This window comes from Triticum urartu, chromosome 6 (genome assembly GCF_003073215.2).
Source record: "Triticum urartu cultivar G1812 chromosome 6, Tu2.1, whole genome shotgun sequence".
Classification (NCBI taxonomy): domain Eukaryota; kingdom Viridiplantae; phylum Streptophyta; class Magnoliopsida; order Poales; family Poaceae; genus Triticum; species Triticum urartu.
This window is the reverse complement of record NC_053027.1, coordinates 80,235,942-80,257,233: the sequence shown is the minus strand read 5'-3', so window position 1 is coordinate 80,257,233 and position 21,292 is coordinate 80,235,942.

The window sequence follows — 21,292 nt, the reverse complement described above, 5'->3', positions numbered from 1 at the left end:
GAAACCGCCTCGCATGACGCACTGAGGTGGGATAATAAAACGACTCAGATAAAGGCTTGACCGTGGTGTGTCACGCTACGGAATACGTCAGCAGATTAGATTGGTGTAAATATTATTCTCTCTATGGCAATATGTGGAAACTTATTTTACAGAGCAGGACACTATCTTTGTGTTCAAAATCTTCTATGAAGTACTTGGAGGAGGAACCCGCCTTGCAATGCCGAAGACAATCTGCGCACCGGACTCGTCGTCATTGAAGCCTGGTTCAGGGGCTACTGAGGGAGTCCTAGATTAGGGGGCGTTCGGATAGCCGGACTATACCTTCAGCCAGACTCCTGGACTATGAAGATACAAGATTGAAGACTCTGTCCCGTGTTCGGAAGGGATTTTCCTTGGTGTGGAAGGCAAGCTTGGCAATACGGATATGTAGATCTCCTACCATTGTAACCGACTTTGTGTAACCCTAACCCTCTCCATTGTGTATATAAACCGGAGGGTTTTAGTCCGTAGGATAACGTACACATCAACAATCATACCATAGGCTAGCTTCTAGGGTTTAGCCTCTTCGATCTCGTGGTAGATCTACTCTTGTACTACCCATATCATCAATATTAATCAAGTAGGACGTAGGGTTTTACCTCCATCAAGAGGGCCTGAACCTGGGTAAAACTTCGTGTCCCTTGCCTCCTGTTACCATCCGGCCTAGATGCACAGTTCGGGACCCCCTACCCGAGATCCGCCGGTTTTGACACCGACACGGGGTCAGGGCGATTCCAGAGCGGGCGAGCGCCCGGGGCTCGGCCTGCTCGATGTAGTCGATGGTGCTGGAGCTCGTGGACACGATGGCACGGCGCGAGGACGACGGAGGGCGCGGCTACGACGACGGTGCGGCGGCAGGGGCGTCGGTCATGGTGGGGAACGGTGAGGGAGAGGCGTTGGGGATGAATGAGCATGTCCAGGGGCTTCGGTGCGCGACATGGAGGCGTTCGCGGCGTCGAGGCGGTGGCCAGGTGAAGCAGGGAAGCATGGAGGTGGCGTGGCGAGCTCCTGTGCTCGCCGCTGAGCACCTGCTCGCCTCGCTGGCTAGGCGAAGTAGCTGCGTGGAGCGGCTGCTGGGTCGGGCCAGCTAGGTGGGCCGGCTGGTGGGCTAGGTGGGCTGCGCCAGGTAAGTCTTTGTTCTCTCTCTGTAACTTCAGGGCTTTATTAAAAATGCCAGGGCATTTCCAAAAATCATAAAATTAATCATGGCTACTGCTTAGAATATATCCCACAGCAAACATTTTAGTTTATGATTATTTGAGCATTTAAAATATTTTATAGCATTTAAATGCCCAAATGCAAATACTATAAGACTTAATCCAATGACCTTAAGATGTCCTAGAAAAATGTGCACCCTTTTTGTCAAAGGTTTTAACCCAAAACAAAAAGGGTGGACTTTTTAGAAGGGCATTTTAGGTTCATTGAAAAAGTTTTTAGTAAACCCTAGTTGTTCCAGGGGGGGTGTTGGGGGTTCTGTCATCCCCATTTCAGTTTTCTGGGAATTTAAACATGATGCAAAAGTTCAACCAATCCTAATGCATGACTAACACAGGGATATGACAGATTGTTTATTCTTCTTGTCTCTTGTAGCTTGTCCTCTTTGGGGAGCCCTGCCCCTCCTTATATATGTTGAAGGGGCGGGTTACAGGTGGAGTCCTATTAGGATTAGGACTAGTCTATCTCTAATACAAACCGGATACAAGTCCTGGTCTTAACTCCTTGTAAGGTAAATATTCGTCATGCCTTTCCTCTTAAACCGGCCCACCATAGTATGAACCGGCCTTCATGAACCGCCCGTTGGGCCACCGGGTCTTGTCGCTCCTCTGACCCGCCTGCCGGATTACCAATGAATCGTAAACCGCCAGGTCCAAACGGGTCGCCAGTGAATCGTCAAGTCTCAGCCGGGTCTCAAGTAAACCGCCAAGTCCGGCCGGGTTATACTTCCGGCCGGTTTACGCCGCGGGGTATATCCCCGACATTAGCCCCCAGTTTAATTTGGATTTATCCATGTTAAACTAATCCTGTAAAACAAACACAAGAACAAATTTGACAGATTATGCTCCGGGTTAAGAATTCTTGTAAGTCGGCACCTGATCATCGTTAAGTCCTTGTCATTTCCTTGTTGATATCTTCATGTCCATGATCTCATAGCAAATCTCCCTTAGCAGATATGGTTAGACTTTGTGAATGTAAAAACTCTAGATACTTCTTTTGAGAAATCCGGGTCAATAAGCTCAGCTTCAGAGTCAATTTGCTGACATTGGTCTCTTGTAAAGAAATATTGTAAGAAATAATCCACTTAAGTCGACTTCCAAAGCGCCGATTTAAGAAATATGGGTCTTGAAATACTCATATGATATTCAGCTGGTTTGAAGATGTAAAACTTGCCGGTTTAATATTACCAAAATTGTCGGGTTAAAAAAACTGATAATTTCGGGTCATGATTGTTTCCAACGCCGGTTCATGATTATTGATGACGTCGGGTTATGATTATTGATGACGCCGGGTTATGATTGTTGCAGACACCGGATCATAATGATGGTGATGCTAGGTCAATAATTGTTGGTGACGCCAGGTCATAATTGTTACAGACACTGGATCAATCTGGTTAGCTCAAAACTGAAAACTGGAAGATATTTCTCCCTTATATCCATATTACCTGTAGCCCCCAAGTCTTGAACAGAACAAAGTGACGATTTGAGACTTGTTTCCATATAATTACTGCCACTTTGAAGAAATCCATGTTGTTCACCTCACTCACTGGTGAAGACTGAATACTCCATATATGTAGCCCCCAAGTGCCGGGTTGTCATGCTTGCAGCAACCTAGGACTTGAAATCGCCTTATGCTCATAAAAGCTTCAACCAGTGTAGCCCCCAAGGCCCGGGTCATTATGCAATAATGAGCAGGGACTTTGTAAATATAATCATGTAGATTTGAGCAGTGACGTGTAGCCCCCAAGGGCCGGCTCATTATGATGTGATGAGTCGGGTCTTTAATAAGATGAGCAAAAATGACTTTGCATTAGCCCCCAAGTGTCATGGTGCATGCTTGCAACGACATGAGACTTGCATATGTGATATAATCTCAGTTTAAATAATGTAGCCCCCAAGTGCCGGGTCGTAAGCCTGCAGCGACTCGGGACTATTCCTTTAATTGTAGAATAAATCATATCCATCAATAATATAATAGCCATTGCGCTAAAGCGATTTTGAAAACCTTAATCATAATACTGGTTATTAATAACCATAATAAAAATCTAGCCATGTTGGCTATTCATGATAATATAATCCGGTATGAAAACCTTATTCATTCAATATCATAATGAAAATTTAGCCAAGTTTGGCTATTTGAATAATATAACCCAATGATTTATAGGCACATGATTCCAATGGCGCAATCCAAATATATACTGGCGACTTATAGTCCCAAGCCAGGCTGATTTAATAAACACCGGAGAATTTATCATCATACTGGCAACTTATAGTCCAAAGCCAGGCCGGGTTATCAAACGCCGGTGATTTATAATTATGCTTTATTCAACCTGTTTCTGCATACAACAAGTTTAAAGTGTCCTGGCGATTTACCGCCGGACGGGTCATAATGCCCAACATATAACCCGGGTTTATAACTTTTTGTAATAAGGGTGATAACCCAAATCTTAAGAATAATCAAATATGAAATATATCATACCTGTGACATTGAATCACATCGTTGGTTTACCAACTTTTTGTAATAAGGGTGATAACCCAAATCTTGAGTACTGATAACTCCTTCCATATTGTGCCGGTTTATGATAAAACCGTGCCGGGTTGTGATAAACACCAGATTAACCATATATAATACCGGTGACTTGTAGTCAAAACGAGACCGGGTTGATAATCTCCAGATTATGACTGATCATATACTGACAACTTGTAGTTGACAGCCTAACCGGGTTGATAAACACCGGTTTAAAAAACATCACAAATCTTGTAAAAACAAAGAAAACTTAACAAAAGGCAAATAAAACCGTTGTAGTCGAGGCTTTTCATGGGCTGCCAGGCCCCAAATTCGAGGCTTTTCATGGGCTGCCAGGCCACTGAGTTAAACCATTTTTACAAAGCCTTTTAAGATGGTCCTCAATCCTTAACCAATCATCGTTTTAACTTGACAAGTTCAGGGTCTTTATTTTAGAGTAACTTGTCAAAGTTCGAAGGGTCATACCAGGTTTACCTGGGCGGAGTAACTTACTTAAAGAGGCAGGTTAACCCGGGGTTTTAGGTGTATACACCAGGCTTCCAAGCCATGGCTTGATAGCCAATCACAAGTGTAGATTCTAAGTTCATTGCGATAGCAAAGAATCCCCAAGTAACGTTTTGAGTTGTGCTCAGTGGGTGCCTATGTTTGAGTTGTTGTTTTACAACACTCTCTTTGGCCCCGGATTGATTTGGCTTTGAGCCGATCAAGAGGTGTGACTATTGCTCGGATACGACCAAGCCCCCAAGTGATGCAGTGGCATTGCGCCGATCAAGAGGTGTAGCTATGGTTCGGATACGACCAAGCCCCCAAGTGATGCTATGGCATTGCGTCAATCAAGAGGTGTAGCTATGGTTCAGATATGACCAAGCCCCCAAGTGATTCTTCATATATGACTTTATAAGCCAGATCAATGAGCAAACAGGACACCGCTCTATAACAGAAGCCCCCACATGATTAACAATATGATAAGCCAATAAGGCAGGATACCCATGTTTGAACCGCACATCATGGCGGCAGGTCCTCTTCGGCAACCTTTAACTTTTTGCAAGAGATAAATTCTTCTTGAACTAGAAGTTAAACCGGATATTGAGAGCTTCAAAGCTTTGTGGGAGACATCTTTCCCTTGAACCGAATTTTAAACCGGATTCTTCATTTTCAGCCGGAAATTTTCTAACGTCCTTTAAACTCGAACTTGCGAGAAGTTAATTCCTTTTTGAACCGGACATTTTTAAACCGGATTTGAAAGCTTCAGAGCTTTGCGGGAGAACATATTTCCCTTGAACCGGATTGTAAACCGGATGTTTGAGAGCTTCAGTGAGACTGACTTCCCTTGAACCGGATTGTAAACCGGAATCCTTTCTGATGACCCAGAACTTCTTCATCGAGCCGGGATTTTGTAACTGTCATACACTTTCTAAACCGGAAATTTTTCGACGACCTTTAAATTTTCATCAATATAATAGTAGCCTCCGGGACCGGGTTATCTTTCCCTCCATCGTCCCGGGGTTCTTAAATTTGCTGAAACCGGCAAGATTTGCTGAGTCATGTCATCGTAGCCTCCGAGTCTCAAGGTGACTCGAAGAGTTGTTTTGAGATTCTCCATATTTGACCGTGATATAAACCGGCATAAGTTGTATATCATTGGTATTGATAGCACGATGTGAATCCACAGAAGGTTGAGGTGACTGCGGCGGGTTATAAATGATCCCGTATGAGCCGTGTCAACAACTCGGCCAATGGTTCCTTCCAACTGGCTATTTGAAGTTAACCAAACTGTAGTGGCGGCGACGTGTGCGCCTGCCCATTGAACCATCTAGTGCAGACAGCGGTTGATGATAATTTGCCTCCAATTTGAAAGAAAACCGGGCTACCCAAGCTGTGACTTGCTCATACTCAATAAACAGCTCATGCAGACATGTGCGGCCCGGTATGTTGAAGACCAGGCCGTGAGAGACGAATGACAAAGACGTCCGTAGCATCAGAGGTGGTTCAGACAAATGAGTCGGCCACGGCATTGTAAGCCGGCGCGGACGGATGAGTTAACCACATCATGTTGATGTAAACTGATGTGTAAAATGGCGGCTTGCAGATATATTCATCGAGTTTGATGGTGTGGTCAGATGCTAGCGCATTATAATGGTGGTGCGAGCTATACATCCATGACACGGCCATAGTTTTTGCGATGGACAATTATCCTGCATAAAAAAATATCGCATCCCAAAGTAATTGCTCTTTTTTAAAGAAAGCAATATATAATATAAAAATATAATGGATGGATTTCACCTGATACGTCAGGACAGTAGTTATCCTCCTCATTGTAAGCCGGTGTGGACGCGTGAACCGGCCGTGAAAGTAGACGGGCGAGTCGTCCGTGGCATTGTAAACTGGTGCGGTCGCGACAGACGGCCACATAGTTGGAAGCTAGTGTGGGAGTCCGTTAAATAACAGCGACCACCTGTACCTATGTTTGCACGCCTCCATCTTCGCGGTATAATGTCATTTTGTAACGAATAATTCTCATGCATATAAAATACAGCAGGGCAAAGTAGTTTTGCTTGGATAAATTAATATGTACTTAAAATAAATAGGATAAATAGCACCTGGTATTTTCGTCGCACGAACACGGATGCTGACCATCAAAGACATGGCAAATGTCTGATATAGCTCTTGACGTAAGCAGTAGCCGGAACAATCAATCCAACTTGCCTCTGTCCCACTCTTGTACTGGTTTTTACATGCAGCCACATCAGTCGTCTAGTTAAAATAACCACATATATAGTGGCATGCTGCAGAAGCCTTTTTTTTAACAGCGCTGTCAGCCTCGTGCAGTATATTCTTTTGGAATTGTTTTTGCGCAGCTGTTTAGCTGGCGCTTCTCCTCTTCCGTTCCCCTTATGACAGCCAACACAGGTCGCTGGGACTCGTGCTCCAGTTCAATTGGTAGAATGGTCTTCAAAGAAATCATGCATGCATGCACTTTCTTTCCACGTGAATGCTCCAATGAAAACAGATTTGTACTTTGACCAGTGTTGCTGTCACTTGGTTGACCAAGCGGAAATGATGGAAGCCCGCTTTTAACAACGTCTCAAAACGAAGCCATTCGGCGAGGATGGCTTGAAGCAGCTTGATACTAGGCGACAAGGCAACCACGGCGGAGACTGGTGCCGGCAATGGCAGAGGCGGCGGCCTTGACGGTGGCTCAGAAGAAGCAAAGCACGCCGGCGGCTCAGAGAAAGCGGGGGCGCGGGGCGCGACCCGGTTGGGCGCAGTGATTTGCGGCAAAAAAAAGACGGGGAGCAAGCCTTCCACCATCGTGAGTCAACGGATCAGGAAGCAGCAGAGGCGGAGTGGCGGCTTAGGGCGATGTGGCGCATCCGCGGGTGAGGTGACACGCCGGTGATAGTGGCTCGTGAGAAGACTTTCGGGCGATGCGCAGGCCGAGGCCAGCTTTGTGCGGCGTTGCAGCGAACGGCTCGCGGCAGAGGCGGAGGCGAGTCAACACAGTTGAGCCCGAGTCCGCGGAGACGTCCGCTTCCGGGTCATAGCTGGATCAATTGGCTCTCGTCCGTGTCCTCCTCCTGGTTGTTTGACTTCCACGTCGATTTTCGTGTGATGGCTTGACTTTATCTTGATTTTTTAAGAAGCGGTTTAGGTCTTCACGTCAGGACGTGGTAGCTGGCGGTGACTTGCAATTTGACCACTTGCTAGGCGCACAGTACGCTCCAAAATTTACTGGATAACTCACTCCCGGGTCGTGGCTGTTTCCGGGTCGGGCCCAGTTGAAAAGATCGGGTTGTGGTCTTTCCTTTGGTAATTGAAAAACTGAACCAGTACTACTAGTAGCCTCACGTGAGAAAGTAGTAGTCCTGCAATACTTGATCCGGTTGATTGATGGCTTGATGCGACACAGCAGCAGAAAATGAAACCTTGTAATATGCCGTGAGTAGTAGCTGTAGAGATCAATTGAAAATCGCATAATAGCAGCTTTGGCTTCCTCGGGACTTGAAGACAGTACGTGCGGGAACAGCGGCTCAGTGGGTCGCTTCTGGTCAATCTCCACGTACGAGTTGAATCAGTAGTAGAACTTGTCGGTCTCAGCTTCACTTATCGATCTGGCTTCGGTTTGCCAAGCCGCGTTGGCGGCGGCGCACAGGACGCCAAACCCTAGCTTCTCAAATCTCGTATATTCCCAATCCAGACTAATCCAAAACTGGCGCAGATCTTTCTGAACGGGAATTTCCTCCTCCCGTAAATCACGAACTTCTTAATCCTTGGGAGAGATCCCTTCGAGAACTCAACACCATCGTGTGCAGGCCCTACGGTGGGCGCCAACTGTCATGGAATTGTCACGGCAGATGTCCTAGTGTCAGGACTTAGTCGCGAGACCAACGCATCTATGTGGTAGTTTGAGAGGGGTTGAGCGGAATCGAGAGAAGCAACACAAGACAAGGATTTAGACAGCTTCGGGCCCCGGGAAACATCATCCGGTAACAACCCTACATGCTGTTTGAGGCTACGTCTCATTATGATCACGAGGGAGTCGCCGGTAAACCGGCTCTTTGTGTCTAGCCCTAGAGATTGTTTCATCTTCTTGTCGCTTGTAGCTTGTCCTCTTTGGGGAGCCCTACTCCTTCTTATATATGTTGACGGGGCGGGTTACAGGTGGAGTCCTATTAGGATTAGGACTAGTCTATCTCTAATACAAACCTGATACAAGTCCTGGTCTTAACTCCTTGTAAGGTAAATATTCGTCATGCCTTTCCTCTTAAACCGGCCCACCATAGTATGAACCGGCCTTCATGAACCGCCCGTTGGGCCACCGGGTCTTGTCGCTCCTCTGACTTGCCTACCGGATTACCAATGAATCATAAACCGCCAGGTCCAAACGGGTCGCCAGTGAATCGTCAAGTCTCAGCCGGGTCTCAAGTAAACCGCCAAGTTCGACCGGGTTATACTTCCGGCCGGTTTACGCCGCGGGGTATATCCCCGACACTACGGGAATCACAAACTTCTACACAAGTATTTTTCAAATTCACAACTACTCAACTAGAATGACTCTAATATCACCATCTTCATATCTCAAAACAATCATCAAGTATCAAACTTCTCATAGTATTCAATGCACTTTATATGAAAGTTTTTATTATACCCCTCTTGGATGCCCATCATATTAGGACTAAATTCATAACCAAAGAAAATTACCATGCTGTTTAGGACTCTCAAAATAATATAAGTGAAGCATGAGAGTTCATCTATTTCTTCAAAATAAAACCATTATCGTTCTCTAAAAGGATATAAGTGAAGCACTAGAGCAAATGACAAACTACTCCGAAAGATATAAGTGAAGATAAATGAGTAGTCGAATAATCGTGCAACTATGTGAAGACTCTCTAACATTTAATAATTTCAGATCTTGGTATTTTATTCAAACAACAAGCAAAACAAAAGTAAATAAAATGACGCTCCAAGGAAAACACATATCATGTGGCGAATAAAAATATAGCTTCAAGTAAAGTTACCGATGAACGAAGATGAAAGAGGGGATGCATTCCGGGGCATCCCCAAGCTTAGGCTCTTGGTTGTCCTTGAATATTACCTTGGGGTGCCTTGGGCATCCCCAAGCTTAGGCTCTTGCCACTCCTTATTCCATAGTCCATCGAATCTTTACCCAAAACTTGAAAACTTCACAACACAAAACTTAACAGAAAACTCGTAAGCTCCGTTAGTATAAGAAAATAAATCACCACTTAGGTACTGTTGTGAACTCATTCTAAATTCATATTGGTGTAATATCTACTGTATTCCAACTTATCTATGGTTCATACCCTCCGATACTACTCATAGATTCATCAAAATAAGCAAACAACACATCGGAAACAGAATCTGTCAAAAACAGAACAATCTGTAGTAATCTGGATCAAACGTATACTTATGGAACTCATAAAATCCTCAAATAAATTGGTGGACCTGAGTAATTTGTCTATTAATCATCTGCAAAAATAATTAACTCAATATCACTCTCCAGTAAAAACTGGCAGCAATTCTCGTGAGCGCTAAAGTTTCTGTTTTTTACAGCAAGATCAAAAAGACTTTCCCCAAGTCTTCCCAACGGTTCTACTTGGCACAAACAATAATTAAAACATAAAACCTCAATAATAACAGAGGATAGATAAATTATTTATTACTAAACAGGAGCAAAAATCAAGGAACAAAAATAAAATTGGGTTGTCTCCCAACAAGCGCTATCATTTAACGCCCCTAGCTAGGCATGATGATTTCAATGATGCTCACATAAAAGATTAGAATTGAAACATAAAGAGAGCATCATGAAGAATATGACTAGCACATTTAAGTCTAATCCACTTCCTATGCATAGGGATTTTGTGAGCAAACAACTTGTGGGAACAAGAATCAACTTGCATAGGAAGGTAAAACAAGCATAACTTCAAAATTTTAAGCACATAGAGAGGAAACTTGATATTATTGCAATTCCTACAAGCATAAGTTCCTACCTCATAATAATTTTCAGTAGCATCATGAATGAATTCAACAATATAACCATCACATAAAACATTCTTTTCATGATCTACAAGCATAGAAATTTCATTACTCTCCACACAAGCAAAATTCTTCTCATGAATAATAGTGGGAGAAAACTCAACAAAATAATTATCATGTGAGGCATAATTCAATTGAAAACTAAAATCATGATGACAAGTTTCATGGATATCATTATTCTTTATAGCATACAAGTCATCACAATAATCATCATAGATAGCAACTCTGTTCTCATAATCAATTGGAACCTCTTCCGGAATAGTGGATTCATCACAAAATAAAGTGATGACCTCTCCAAATCCACTTTCATCAATATAATCATCATAAATAGGAGGCATGCTTTCATCATAATAAATTTGCTCATCAAAACTTGGGGGACAAAAATATCATCTTCATCAAACATAGCTTCCCCAAGCTTGTGGCTTTGCATATCATTAGCATCATGGATATTCAAGGAATTCATACTAACAACATTGCAATCATGCTCATCATTCAAATATTTAGTGCCAAACATTCTAATGCATTCTTGTTCTAGCACTTGAGCACAATTATCGGAATCCTTATTCTCATGAAAGATATTAAAAAGATGAAGCATATGAGGTATCCTCAATTCCATTTTTTTGTAGTTTTCTTTTATAGACTAAACTAGTGATAAAACAAGAAACTAAAAGATTCGATTGCAAGATCTAAAGATATACCTTCAAGCGCTAACCTCCCCGGCAACGGCGCCAGAAAAGAGCTTGATGTCTACTACACAACCTTCTTCTTGTAGACGTTGTTGGGCCTCCAAGTGCAGAGCTTTGTAGGACAGTAGCAAATTTCCCTCAAGTGGATGACCTAAGGTTTATCAATCCGTAGGAGGCGTAGGATGAAGATTGTCTCTCTCAAGCAACCCTGCAACCAAATAACAAAGAGTCTCTTGTGTCCCCAACACACCCAATATAATGGTAAATTGTATAGGTGCACTAGTTCGGCGAAGAGATGGTGATACAAGTGCAATATGGATAGTAGATAAAGGTTTTTGTAATCTGAAATTATAAAAACAGCAAGGTAACTAATGATAAAAGTGAGCATAAACGGTATTGCAATGCTAGGAAACAAGGCCTAGGGTTCATACTTTCACTAGTGCAAGTTCCCTCAACAATAATAACATAATTGGATCATATAACTATCCCTCAACATGCAACAAAGAGTCACTCCAAATTCACTAATAGTGGAGAACAAACGAAGAGATTATGGTAGGGTACGAAACCACCTCAAAGTTATTCTTTCCAATCAATCCATTGGGCTATTCCTATAAGTGTCAGAAACAGCCCTAGAGTTCGTACTAGAATAACACCTTAATACACAAATCAACCAAAACCCTAATGTCACCTAGATACTCCAATGTCACCTCAAGTATCCATGGATATGATTATACGATATGCATCACAGAATCTCAGATTCATCTATTCAACCAACACATAGAACCTCAAAGAGTGCCCCAAAGTTTCTACCGGAGAATCACAAGGAAAACGTGTGCCAACCCCTATGCATAGGTTCATGGGCGGACCCCGCAAGTTGATCACCAAAACATACATCAAGTGAATCACGTGATATCCCATTGTCACCACAGATACGCACGGCAAGACATACATCAAGTGTTCTCAAATATTTAAAGACTCTATCCGATAAGATAACTTCGAAGGGGAAACTCAATCCATTACAAGAGAGTAGAGGGGGAGAAGAAACATAAGATCCAACTATAATAGCAAAGCTCGCGATACATCAAGATCGTGCCAAATCAAGAACACGAGAGAGAGAGAGATCAAACACATAGCTACTGGTACATACCATCAGCCCCGAGGGAGAACTACTCCCTCCTCGTCATGGAGAGCACCGAGATGATGAATATGGCCACCGAAGAGGGATTACCCCCTCCAGCAGGGTGCCGGAACGGGTCTAGATTGGTTTTCGGTGGCTACGGAGGCTTCTGGCGGCGGAACTCCCGATCTATTCTGCTCCCCGATCGTTTTAGGGTATATGGATATATATAGGCGGAAGAAATACATCAGGGGAGCCACGAGGGGCCCACGAGGGTGGAGGGCGCGCCCAGGGGGGTGGGCGCGCCCCCTGCCTCGTGGCTTCCTCGTTGATCCCCTGACGTGCACTCCAAGTCTCCTGTATTGCTTTCTTTCCAAAAATAACTTTTCTGAATGTTTCATTCCATTTGGACTCCGTTTGATATTACTTTTCTGCGAAACACTGAAACAAGGGAAAAAACAGAAACTGGCATTGGGCTCTGGGTTAATAGGTTAGTCGAAAAAATCATATAAAATAGCATATAAATGCATATAAAACATCCAAGGTTGATAATATAATAGCATGGAATAATAAAAAAATTATAGATACGTTGGAGACGTATCAGGGCCCCGAGGCCGACTCAATCAAGTAGGGTACTAAGTCCCCTTTGGCGGAATCGATGTCTTCATCGGCAAAATCGGCGGATCTGAGCCTGAGCCGGACATCTGCACCGACCTCGTCGAGCCAGCTCGGCACGCGCAACCCTCCCGGATCCAAGCCGGTCAGAAGCATGTCTTTGTTGGTTTCACGCAAGGTGTGGAAGTTGCGGAAAATTCCGCATCTCGAGGAGAGACTCATCTACTCAGATGGTGAGTCCTCAACCGGGGAGTCAATCTACTCGCTCCATGACGGCGGGCTTGGGGCTTTCCGATGGTAACACTATTCCGGACCCCCACGAGCCGCCGTGCCGGGCCGCCATCTTCATGGCAGGGATGGCGCCGTCTCTCAACTCGTAGGCAGCTGGAGCAACAGCAATGACTAACCCATCAGCATCCAGCTCAGCCAGGCCTCCGGCTCAAGTTCTGTCTGAGCTGGTGACCGCCCTAACAACCTTGCTGGGGACTGTGGTCACTGCAGAAAACCAAGTGGAACGCAATGCGTCAATTGCAAAACTTTGAGAACAGATGACCAAGGCCCAGGAGGATATCAATGCTGAAAACACTCGGATGGCCGCGTTGCAGGCTCAAGTTAATGCAGAAGCAGTGCGCCTGAAAATAGAAGCTTGGCACCTAAACCTGGATCAGAACACTTCTAATGTAGTTTACTAGAGAAGGTACCTGAGCCGATTACCTCCTGGTTATGAGCCCATGCATTTGTTCAACTAGCCAGGGGCAGGCCCGAGTACTCCGGGAGCACCAGTTATACACCAATTAACCCTTGATATGCCTGGGAACAGGGTGATAGCTCAACCCCACCGACCAGGGCCAGCCCAGAGGGATGAGCTGGTCCCAGACCCTTCTTTTATCCCGACACCGCTGCAACGTCTTTTAACTCCGTCGGATCACTTCTCCAACCTGGTGGATAATATGGTAGCAGCAGCAACCCGACTTACTATGCTTCCTATCACTGGTGAATCGTCGGTCGCGGTCGAAACCTGGAACACCATTGAACTTTTACAGACGGCGATTGCTCAGCGGGATAATTATTCTTATAGTCGGCATCGTGTACACTCGACCCCGCTGTTGAGTCTTAGCTACAACCGGCATGCTGAGTCGCCAGTGGTTTCCAGCAGCGAACGACGCCATAACCCGCCCCGTAACCCGCAGACTGATGCTCAAGCAATTGTGGAAGGTGCAAGGGCCCGTCGAGAGGCAGATGCAGTAAACCAGGGGGCTTATCAGCCGCCCCCGGTACTTCCTTCAGCTTCAATGGGAGCTGGGTCGAATGTCAGAACCATCGGAGTACTGTGCCTAGTGTTGGCTTTACGTAACGAGCGCATGCCTAAAGACTTTAAGGGTACCCACAAAGTACCCAACTACATGACAGATCTCCCTCCGGAGGTTTGGATTAAGAGCTATGAGCTGACCATGGATATGTTGGACGTCAGTTATGTGGTATGTGCCAAATATTTCACTATGATGTTGGAGGGGATGGCTCGCACATGGTTGAAGAACCTGCCCCCAATTCTATCAACACCTGGGCGGAGTTGAAGGAGCGCTTCATCAATAATTTTCAAGGAACTTGCAAGCAACCGATGACAATTGTTGATTTGCAGCACTGTGTGCGGCGTGAGGATGAGTCGGTCCATCATTGGGCTCGTCGGGTTGCGAGCATTATCCATTCTTCCGATAGCATTGGGCCGGTGAAAGTGCAACTATCCCTGGGTGGTTTTGGTAATTCCTAACAACATATAACTCATTGAACTAATGCTACTTCAAGATGATCATTTCAGAAAGTTCAATGAATAGCATGGCATGGATTAGGAATGTGGAACCCTCAAAATGCTAAGGAAACATATTGGCTCAAGCTCAAGACTCTACATTTTCATTTTAGTGATCCAAGATCACATTGAGTCCATAGGAAAAGCCAATACTATTAAAAGGGGACGAGGTGTTGCTTAATGGCTTGCTTGCTCAAAATGCTCAGTGATATGCTCCGAGGGGTCTAGGAAAAGGAAGACCCCTCCGCCGGACTACGCCCCCAACGCCAAAGAGGGCAAAGAGGAGTGGCCAAACAGGGCCAAGCGTCCGACGAAATCGTAAGTTCGGATATCAGAGTAACTCATGATTTTCCTTTGTTGCACAGCTTTCCCTAATGTCGAATGTAATTATACAGTCTGCCCCGGGCCGAATTTGACGAATCGTCGGGCGGCTCCCTGGACTCATCGGACGTGAACTCAGTTCCGCCCGCTGTCTCCCCCCGCACTGCAGACGACGCTGAAGTGGCGTCGCGACAAGCTCCGGGGCAGGAGGAGGTGGTCCCGGAGGAGCCGCAAGGCAACCTCCCGGACTCTAGGAGTGAAGGGGATAAGGCTTCCCAGGGCTCTCAGTCCGGCTTTGTGCTGGACACCGCGCCGGAATCTTCCGCAGTTCCGGACCGCGGTAGGCGAACTCCTTCCAAGAGGAGCAAGCCTTCTGAGCCGGCAGCCTCCGTCCAACCGGAGGTGCCGGACAATCTGCTGGAGGTGCTTTACGATGCCTCCATCGATGGGGGGCACCGTACTATTATGAGTATGGTGATCCAGAAGGTTCAGTCCGCCAAGAGCGGACTGACTGAAGCTTGCACTAGCCTTCTAACAGGCTTCGAGGTAAGTAAAAATATGTAAAAATATTATCGCATAGACAGTAGCCCCTGATGCTCTGTTTGGCGTTCGGAAAGAAAAGCCGAATAGAGGATCTATTAAATATCACATGAGTCTAACAAAAAAGGGTCAATATGCGTATGCAGGCTTCGCTGCTATCCACCGCCGCACTGACTGCGGAGGTGGGTGTCCTGAAGCAGGACCTCGAGCGGACCGAGCAAGAGCTCGGCCTTGCCAAGCGGCGGCTCGAGGAAGAAGAAGGTAAGAAATACCTTACAGAAAAAGTGCCTATAAAAAGGCTTGATTGCAAAAAGAGTAACAAGATTGTACTGCTTATTGTAGGGGCCACGACTGAGGTGGCGACCCTTAAGCAGGCGCTGTCTGAGGCCGAAAAGAAAACGGCCGCGGAGCGCACCGAGCAAGACAGACTTGGGGCTCAGGTCGGCGAGGTGCAGCAAGAGCTTCAGGCTCTCATGAAAAAACGTGAGAGTTTGGAGCTGGAGTTGAAGGCGCAAGCATCCGAGCTTGCAACGGCCCTAGAGGCTGCCAAGTCTGCCAAGGCCGAAGCCCAAAAGGCCCTCCAAGAGTTGGAGGAGATGAGGAAGATAGCAACGGGTAAGGCATTCTTTATGCAAAGCAGAAATATAAAAGTGAACTACCTGTTACTTACCCGAATCCGGGGCTCTCCAGGGGCATTCGCAGATCTTCCCTGCAGCGTATCCGACGCCGCCGCATTCTACCAAGCTGAAGAGGGTAGCTCAACGGAGAAGATGTTCTGGTCTCAGTATTCTAAGGTCGGACACCCTGTGCCCTTGAGCGACCAGCTGAAACAGCTGGTCGAGCTCCACAAGGCGGCCGAGCAGGCCATGAAGGGCTTCATAGTTCGGCTGTGGCCCAGAGAGGCCCTTCCTGGGAGCTATTTCGGGCTGGTGCGGCGGCTGGTGGAGGCCTGTCCGAGGCTTGAGGTCATCAAGCGCTCCGTCTGCATCGAAGGTGCCCGTCGGGACCTTGCCCATGCAAAGGTGCACTGGGGTAAGCTGGACGGTGAGAAGCTTGTGAAGGACGGGCCGCCGCCAGGGAAGGAGCATCGCAAGCCCGAGAACTACTACAAGGATGTTCTTGTAGGTGCCCGCCTTGTGGCGGATGAATGTACCAAGGATGTGATATTTGAATGAACTCGCTCGTGTTTATCCTGTGCGCTGAAAACTTGTTCATATGCGCTAAGCAATGCTTATTGAATTTAAAATATTACTTTCTGTGCGGCCGTTTATCAAAAATTGAGAGATGGCCAGTCGTCGGCTTCTGCCCCCGTGCCACTAGTGCTGGGGTGTTCGGGATAAACCTGAGCGCTCTTTTTCCCATAGTTGGGTCCTTCAAGGGAGGCGCTCAGCACAACGAACCAGGCAATCGGACTATAATGCTTGAACACTCTCACTTAGCCATAGAACTCTATAATTTTAAATTTCGGCGAAGCCCCTAGTTCGGAAGACCGAGTTCGGGGCGCTATCCACGCCTTGGCCGGACAAAGCCAGCTCCTCGCTCGAAGCGGCATAAGCCTTTAGGGACTCGAAAAACCTCTCGAACAGCGACCGGTCTCTCGCCACATCATGACAGTCAGTTTTAGCTTTCTCCACTGAGGTGCTTAACCCAGCTGAACCGGGGCACAATCGCAGTGGTTCTCCTAGTGCTACCTTAGCCGATAGAGCGGAACGTAAGGCACCAAAACATAGGAGCCGGGCAAACCCAACTATTGACCCAAATCATGATTCGGAGCCGATGCATATAGTGCTATACGTTCGGGGTGCCGCACTGGTGAAAGTGTACGGACTTCTCACACCATTATGAGGGGTACTGAAGCCCCTGGCGTGTTTGCCGTACCATGGTGTACGGGTGCAATCATGTCATTTAATAAACATAAATGTGAAAAGAAGATAATGCAAAAAATAGACAAGAAGCTAAGCATTGTTTATAGAGAGGCTATTTATCAAAGCCGAACGATACAAATAGTGCGGTAAGCAAAAGATATTGGACTATTCAGTATGTCCTGACCAGGGGCAGGCCGCGGAATTGTATTTAAAACAGGTATACCGCTCGTAACAGAGACCACCTAGGAGTTCCATAATGCGGCATGGCTTGTCTGCCTCCCTGGATCTTGCATCGTTTGTGCGGCAGTCGAATTGCCGAACAGGTCGTCCGAAGTATGGAGTCCTGAAAGTAAGAAATAATTAAAAAAAGAATCCGGCAGCCCCTAGTACGTTTAAGACGTATTTTGGGCGTGCCGTTATTGTGCCCCTTCCCCTGTGCCCATGGTATTTCAAGGGCGTAGTTATGTACGCGAGGTACTGGTTTTGCTATGTCGCGAAAGCTGGGGTTGGGGCCGCATTGCTACGCTTGCTCAGAGTGTGCCAGGCAGTCCTGCTGTTGGTTACTCCGGGCGCGCTTGGCAGTGTCTGGCATCTTGAGAGCCGCCGTATGCTCCTCCGTACGGAGGGAGCGTTCGGTGTTTCCGTTGACCGTAATTACTCCTCGAGGGCCTGGCATCTTGAGCTTGAGATATGCGTAGTGCGGCACCGCATTGAACTTTGCGAATGCGGTTGGTCCGAGCAGGGCGTGATAGCCACTGTGAAACGGGACTATATCGAAGATTAACTCTTCGCTTCGGAAATTGTCCGGGGATCCGAAGACCACGTCAAGTGTTACTGAGCCTGTACAGTTGGCTTCTACACCTGGTATAACGCCTTTAAAGGTCGTTCTTGCGAGCTTAATCCTTGAGGGATCTATGCCCATTTTCCGCACTGTATCCTGATAAAGCAGGTTCAGGCTACTGCCGCCGTCCATGAGGACTCTTGTGAGATGAAATCCATCGATGATTGGGTCTAGAACCAATGCGGCGAAGCCGCCATGATGGATGCTAGTGGGATGGTCCCTTCGATCAAAAGTGATCGGGCAGGAGGACCATGGGTTGAACTTTGGGGCGACTGGCTCCATCGCGAATACGTCCCGTAGCGCACGCTTCCGCTCCCGTTTGGGAATGTGGGTTGCGTATATCATGTTCACCGTCTGCACTTGTGGGGGAAAGCCCTTCTGTCCATTGTTGTTCGGCGGCTTGGGCTCGTCGTTGTCGCTGTGCAGCCCCTTGTCTCTGTTTTCGGCCCTTAACTTGCCTGCCTGCTTGAACACCCAACAATCCCTGTTAGTGTGATTGGCTGGCCTTTCGGGGGTGCCATGTATCTGGCACAAGAGATCGAGTATTCGGTCCAAACTGGACGGGCCCTGAGTATTCTTTTTGAATGGCTTTTTCCGCTGACCGGATTTATAGCCTTTGAATCCGGCATTGACTGCCGTGTCTTCATTGCTGTCGCTGCTAACGCGGCGTTTTTGCTTATTCCGACGTGTCCTGCCACTTTTTCCTTGGTATTCGAATTACCAGGGTTCTTTGATAAGTTGTTACTGCGAGCTAGCCAGCTGTCTTCTCCCGCGCAAAAGCGGGTCATGAGTGTCGTGAGGGCTGCCATGGATTTCGGCTTTTCCTGTCCCAGGTGCTGGGCAAGCCACTCATCGCGGATGTTATGCTTGAAGGCTGCTAGGGCCTCTGCGTCCGGACAGTCGACTATCTGGTTTTTCTTTGTTAGGAACCGTGTCCAGAATTGTCTGGCCGATTCCTCTGGCTGCTGAATTATGTGGCTTAAGTCATCGGCATCCGGTGGTCGCACGTAAGTGCCCTGGAAGTTGTCGAGGAATGCGGCTTCCAGGTCCTCCCAAGAACCAATTGAGTCTGCTGGCAAGCTGTTAAGCCAATGCCGAGCCGGTCCTTTAAGTTTGAGCGGGAGGTATTTGATGGCGTGTAGATCATCGCCGCGTGCCATGTGGATGTGAAGGAGATAATCCTCGATCCATACCGCCGGATCTGTTGTGCCATCGTATGATTTGATGTTTACAGGTTTGAAACACTCTGGGATTTTATGATCCATTACTTCATTCGTGAAGCATAGCGGGTGTGCGGCGCCTCTGTACTGGGCTATATCACGACGCAGCTCGGAAGAGCTATGTCTGTTGTGTTCGGCCCGGCCGGATTTGTTGTATCCGGAGTGAAGATCATTGTCACATGCCGTAGGGCGCCTGCGTGATCCGTAGATCGATCTTGTTTGTCTTGCCTTATCCTCCAGTATGTCTCGCAGGTCGGGCGCATTTTCCCGTGCCTTAGTTGAGCGGCGTCGGGGCATGGCTTGGGTGGAGGGCCGAGAGGCCTCTCTGTCGCGGCCGCGAGGTGGCCGGTCTGCCATGTCATGCGCTGGTGATGTAGGTGCTTCCTCCTCTGATCAGGGTAGCGGCCTGCGCTTCGGGTAACTCTTGGAGGGGCGTTCGAGTTCATACTCTTCGGCCGCAAGGACTTCAGTCCATCTGTCAGCTAGCAAATCTTGGGCAGCTCTAAGCTGTTGCTGCTTTTTCTTGAGGCTGCTTGTCGTGGCTAAAAGCCTGCGTTTAAAACACTCTTGTTCGGCGGGGTCTGATGGTATGACGAATTCGTCGTCATCGAGGCTTGCCTCGTCTTCGGAGGGAGGCGTATAGTTATCATCCTCGACCTCTCGGTCTGCCGCTCTCTCATGAGGGCTGGCTTCTCCATCTTCCTGTGCCGAATCTTGCTGAGGTGGGTGTTCTTCGGCGCTATCCGGGGTAGTATTATCTCCCGTGCCGGAATCACCGTTTTTGCTTTGGCGGGATTTAGAGCGGCGCCGCTGACGCCGGCGCTTTGGCTGTTTCTTGGGGGCGTCATCCCCCACTGTTCCATTGCCATCTCCATCTTTTGGAGTATCCACCATATATATGTCATATGACGAGGTGGCCTTCCAGCGCCCTACAGGTGCTGGTTCCTGTTCGTCTCCTACATCGTCGTCCATGCTGTCGATGTCTTCGGAGCTGAAGTCAAGCATGTCGGTTAGATCGTCGATAGTGGTGTTGACACACGAACACGTCACGTGTACCCTCGACACCGGGGGTGATGCACCGCAGGTCACGTCGAAGGAGACCCGACCGACAGCGCGATACGCAAGACAGTCGACGGGCGCTTTTGCAGACCCGAAAACCCCACACCCCCGGGAGGGACCCCGTCAGGGAGTGCAGCGGCTATGGGCTGCCCTAGGTCGATTCGCTCGCCCCTAAAGCCTCGGGATTCGCAGCTCTCAAACACGAAGAACTGCTAAGAACGAGATAGAAAAACGGTGGAGAGATAGAACGTAGATGAAAAAGTAGTATATTGATTTGTTCGATTGTGTGTTGTTCAATCGGCCGTCACCCCCAACATATATAAGAGGCGGCTGGACTTCCCGTACAAGTAAAGTATTCATCTAGGCTTTTCTTACAAGAAAAGTTACATCAATTCACATCCTAGAGTCCTAATTCTATTCCAACTCGGATTCAGTCTGAATCTGGCCCAAACTCTGTCTTCCTTCTTGCGCGGGCCGCCGGGCTTGCATATGATCTCCGATCGAGATGGCCCAAATATCAAACTTGTGCACCTCGACGATAAGAACAACTCTCATGTTGATCACTTTTTCAAATAAGGCCATCTTGAATACTTTTCAAGGTCATCTTTATCTTCCAGTCGGACTCGGTCTTGCAGTAGACTGGATTATCCGAGTCTCGTAGTGAATTTGTAGGCTATATATTATCTCTGATGATGATGACTCCAAAATCAAAGTTTACCGTCTTGATGATATGCACAACTTCTGTATTGAACACTTCTTCATCCAAGGTCATTTTGATAAACTTTCGAGCACATGTTCAATTTCACTCGGACTTGAGCTCATCCACTCGGATATTAGATACTTTCACTCGGATCGTCCGATTGGACTTTTTCACTTGGAAGACAAT